A 6,000-nucleotide genomic window follows, 5' to 3' on the forward strand; every position below is an offset into this window, starting at 1 on the left:
CTTTTCCTCTGTTTCCTCTTGATGAAGTCAGGTAATTTAAGGATTCTTGAGCATTCAATAATTTGTCCACATGTCTATGACTATCATTAAGTTCTTTTTCTCTGGTTTCAAGTGTTTTAGTTAACAATTCGTTTTTCTCTTTAAGAAAATCAAAGTTACTTTTTAAAGCTTCGAATTGTAGATTAAGTTTTGAAACCATAGAGTCAATAGACATGTCAACAACCACTGGTTGCTTGTCCTTTTTCAGTTGATTGATTTCCGCATGCAAATCACAAATATTACTTTCATACTTATCAATCGTATTACTGACATCTACACTGGTACCTGTAGGGGAAACAGTGAACTGTGCAGCTTTAAGTGAAGCAATTTCCTTGTGAGAGTTTTCCAGGTTGTAAGCCAATGTTTCAAAGGCCTTCAACAAGGAAGTTCTAGTACACGAATTTGCTTTACTTATAGCTACTGAAAAATCAAGAGTATCACTAGTGGTTGATAAGTCTCTAGGGAACCAGGAGGTCAGATCCTCTTCACCATCAATTGGTTCAAACGATCTTTCCTTTTCTAGTTCCACTTTACACTTGTCCAATTCAACCTCTAGTTCTGCTACTTGATTTTTTAGTTCATAACAGACTCCTTCTAGATGATCACAACTAGCAATAGCAATATTACATTCACCACGTTTTTCTTTTAATTCTCTTTTGCAAGTTATGTATGTTTCACTTAGTTTATAGCATTCATCTAGTAAGGAATCAATACAAGCAAGCATATTTTCTCTATCATATTCATGCATATCTTCTCTAATTTGCTCTAAGCTTACCTTGCGTTCATGTAGTACATCCTTCTTTGCCATAAAGCATTTGTTGAATGTACTGGTTCCCCCTCTGGTTCCTGGACCAGTGCTGTTTTCCTTGATGTTTGTAAAGGCAGTTAGGCAAACATCTGAGTTGGGTGATCCTTCTTCTTCATCTGACCCTGAGTCAGAGTCTCCCCACATGGAAGCTATCATGGCATTCTTGTATGCTTGTTTATCTCCGGATTTAGACTGTTTGTCATTCCACTTAGGACAATCTCGAGTAAGATGTCCTTTTTCTCCACACTTGAAACATCCTGTAGAAGAAGAATTAGAGTTAGATTTTTTATAGTTTTTAAAATGCTTACCTTTGAAATTCTTTCTTTGATCTCGAAGAGATCTCTCAAATCTTTTTGCAATCATGCTAATTTCATCTTCATCATCTTCTACTGTTCCCTTAAGCGCCATGCCTCTTGCTGGTTCCTTCTCAGACTTAGAGTCAATCAGCATCTCATGAGTCATAAGGGAACCAATCAGCTGTTCCAGAGACAAGGTAGACAGATCCTTTGCTTCGTATACTGCTGTTACCTTGGCTGTCCATGCATCTGTTAAACTACGCAATAATTTTCTCACAAGATCCTCGTCAGATAAATTTTTACCAAGAGATCTAAGATCATTTACAATAGTCATAAACCTACGAAAGCAATCATTGATTTTTTCATTTTTATTCATGGCAAACAATTCATATTTAGACATGATTAAATCAATTTTAGACCGTTTTACCTCGCTGGTTCCCTCAAACGCAAGTTCAAGGGTGTCCCATATCTCCTTAGCACTACTACAGCCAGAGATACGATTTGTTTCGGTCTCACCTATTGCTTGTTGTAGTATTGACATTGCCTTAGCATTCTTCTCCAGCAACTTGTAATCAGCAGTGACCAATTCGCTATCTTTCTTGGGAACCTGGTTCCCCTCAACATCTGTCTTGAGAATGATATTAGGACCATTTTTAACTACGAGCCAGCATTCATAATCAATACCCATGATAACATTCTGGATCCTGTTCTTCCACCAAGCATAATTATTTCCATTAAACTTGGGTGACTTGTTGTCATAACCGATTGCACTTAATTCTTGAGTACTCATTCTTAACTCCTCTAGATGTTACTCTTTCGAGAAGCTTAGGCTCTGATACCAATTGAAGGTTCAATGGGCACTCAAGAGGGGGGGGGTGAATTGAGTGTTAAGTAATCGTTGGCTAATTTTGCTTCTTTTCGGATTATGTGTGAGGAACCAGTTGTGCTGGTTCCCGTACGCAGCGGATTATAAATAAGCAATAAAGAAGACAACAAATTTAACGAAATAAAACAAAGCAATAAAGAACACAACAAATTTAACGAGGTTCAGCCAACTCAGGCCTACGTCCTCCTATCCTAAGTTCTTTATTAATCTACTCCGAAAAACAAAGACAAAGAACACTCTGCTGTTCCCTACTCCGGGAACCAGCAAACCCCACACTCTACTCCGAGTATGCTCTCAACTTACCCTCGTAAGTTCTAAACGTGTTTGAACTCACAAACACTCACCCAGCCTTTAGCCTCTTTGCCAAAGACTCAATTACAAGATCAAAACTCTCTAATGATCTAACTCTCAAAAGTTAATGTAGAGAAAATATTAAACACTAGATGCTCTTGTATATGACTTGATGAATGGGATTAGTGCTTAAGTATATGCTCTCAAATAATTGCTCTTTTAATTTCTAGAGAGGCACACGAAATATGTGAAATAAGATGAGTTTATATAAGCTTAGATTCCTAAAACCTAGTTTCCTTAAATCACACAATCTTAGAGAATAAGATATAATGTAATTTTAGGAAAGTTTTTATCTTATTTGATTTAATCACAAAGATAGAATCAATTAAGATAAATACTCCTAGTTTTTAGGTAACCAAGAATATTTCATCTTATTTCCAGCTGCACAAAATATTTTCAAGATAATCTTTTCGAAAAAATCTTTTTGTAAAATCTTTTTCCAAAACGGCAGCTCGAATACAGTGAACCTGGTTCCCCAACCTGGTTCCCTGAATTGAAACATGTTATGAAACCTGTTCCAACTTTGTACCAGATTTCATATCATACTTCAATATACTTTTAAGCACTTATATAACCCAAACATGCAAGCATACTACGGAGCATATTACATGAAAACCTAGATAACATATTAAAGCATAAATCGTCTTTTCTTCATGTAATCTTCAAGACTTGAATCTTCCTTGAATACTTCTATTATGAGCAAACAATCTTTCTTCGAAATATCTTCGAAAGGCTTCTATGCTCCAAGTCTTGGAATCAACTCAACTACTGCACATGTAACATGGTTAATGCACAATAAAGAGTATGTGACTGCTTTACCACGTAGCAACCATGGAAACAGTACATACTGGTTCCCTACCAGTACATAACACTTTTATCATATAACTGTTCCCTGTATAAAGACAAGTTAGTTCAATAAGAAAACTCATGTAAGTAATAACTTGTCTGGGAAAACAGTGTTCTATGTTAGCTGGTTCCCCTAACTGTATCGAACACTTTCAAGGACCTGTTTCCCTTAGCTGTTTGTCATCATTCAAAACTATCAATCAAAACCTAAGGGACTCAACACTAGAGACGTTGAGTCTTCACACAAAATAAGCATATGCAAAACACTCTCATTCTCAACACCACACAAAGGACATATAGGATCAATTTCCATATATACCTCTTTGAATCAAACTCTGACGGGTTGCACAGCTCCCTTAAGAGCTTTCCACGCAAAATGTTTAATTTTCGGAGAGACCTCAGCATGCCATATAACATTCCACTCAAAGTTACAGTTCGAACTCGAAGTAAAAGCCTTATTTTGCTTTTGCTCCACCGTGAGCATATTGTAGGCACTTCTAACCGAGTATTGCCCAGTGTGATGCCACATCCACACATCCAATCTATCATATAAGTGGATATGAATGCTACAAATTTTTGCAATTTCCACCGGAGAGAAAAGTGTATTTAGAACCTCCATGTGTAACTCGCATTGGGGCACACCCTTGCATCAAATAATGTCGAGTGAGGGAAGTACTTGCTTTAAGAACTCTTGCCGCAAGAGAGTTCGGATTCGAAATAATGCGTCAAGCTTTTTTTGCTAAGAGAGAACTATTAAAGTTTCTCATATTTCTAAAGCCAAGCCCTCCATCTTTATTTGAGGTGTATAATTTTTCCCACACAATACCCAACACAGCTTCCTCTATTCGTCTTTTTGACCCCAAAAGAAATGTCGGTACAACCTTTCAATTTCATTGAGAATGCTAGCCAGAAGCACAAAACATTGCATTACATACGTCGAGATTGCTTGAGCAATTGATTTAATTAAGACCTCTTTACCCGCACTACTACATTTTTTATCAAATCCAACAGCAAATTTCGTTGTATTAGGTGTTAAAAACCGTTGTATTAGACCTAATCCAACGCCTGTATACCGTTACATCAGCTGGCGTTGTATTAGGCCTAATACAACGGCTTATTGCATCTAATACAACGGCTGCCAATATGGCGTTGGATTAGGTACATGCCGTTGTATTAGCTTGATACCTAACCAACGACATTTTGGCTGTCGTTGTATTAGATGAATATGCAACAAAATCATGATCTATAGACCTAATCCAACGGCAAGGCTAATGCAACGGTATTTTCCACCTACTACAACGGTACATGTCACATAATATAACGGTATGTCACCTAATACAACGTATATTTTCACCTAATGCAACGGTTGTACATGAAATATACTACGTATTATATTTTTTTGAGGGAATACATATATATTTTGTTAGTTAGTTTAAATTAAAAAGGTAACAATAAATATAAAATATATCAATATATTTATAACAATAAACGAAGTATATATAATATGTACGTTACATTACAAAATATTGTTTCCATATATATGTTACACTACCGATACTAACTAATAATAAATAATAAAAGTTTACTAATTAAAAATCGTCCAAAATACAAATCCTAATCTTCACAAGCTCCAACTAAATAAAATTAGTCACCGACATGTACGCTCCATTTGTTGGATGACAAATATAATCATTGTACTTCATTCATCTCCATCTAGCTCGCCATGCACCTACATGTAAAAATAAAAGAAATTAATACTTGAATATAACGATACAAATAAGGCACTGTAAATATCATGTTGTCATTAAGAAGCATAGCTGAATACAAATAACAGACATGCAACACCAAATTTCACCCACACCTTGATAAAGTATTATGGCCAACACTGATGAATCATTATGAATATAACAATGGTAGAGCTCAAGAAAAAAACAAAACATGTTATTAGATTTCCCTTGTATTGTTTACTTAGGTAATGAGAATACGCCTGGAATTACTAAACCACTCAGAATTACCGAGCCCAGTCCTATGCTATACTCTAAAGTGGGCATTGGGCTACATTCAACACCCTATTACCTTACACCATTTTAGAGGGATCCAGTTTCAAGGTCATTACTTCATTTTTTGCTAAGCAGCTCTCTAAGGTGCCACAAGTGAAGCCAATAGCACTATTTGGGCTATGCTACGAGTCGAAATATTATTTCAACTCTGTTGGGGCTTGGAGTTCCCAGCATCGACCTTGAGCTAGAAGGTTAGGATGCAGTTTGGTCCATTTTTGGCCTGAACTCTATGGTGGAGGCCAAACCTGGAGTGTTATGCCTAGCATTTGTGAATGGTGGGATTGAGTACAGAGCTAATATCAACATTGGGCTATATCAAATGCAGGATATACAAATGAAATTTGACCTAGGCAAGTCAGTGTTGGGCTTCGGTGGCCCACTCAGCGGAATTCGGACTCATTGCTCAAATTTCAACTTCACTGCTGTTGCTTAATATTCCTAAAACAATCATGGTCGATCTCCCCTTTGGTGAATTGAACTAATAGGTATTCAGGGTCATAGGTAATACTCATTGTGAGTAGTTTGATTCTGAAATACATAGCAAACCAGAGCATTTGCCAGTAGTTTTTTTTCCCCCTCTTTTTTTGGATTGAATCAAGTGTAATGTAGGCTAAACGCTTTATTTGAAAATAATAATCACGTGTACTATTTCCAAATTACTATAACAATTTTACACTTCCTAACATAACATTGGATTGAGAATTTGGGATAGAC

The sequence above is a fragment of the Chenopodium quinoa genome, unplaced genomic scaffold (genome assembly GCF_001683475.1).
Source record: "Chenopodium quinoa cultivar QQ74 unplaced genomic scaffold, ASM168347v1, whole genome shotgun sequence".
Lineage (NCBI taxonomy): Eukaryota > Viridiplantae > Streptophyta > Magnoliopsida > Caryophyllales > Amaranthaceae > Chenopodium > Chenopodium quinoa.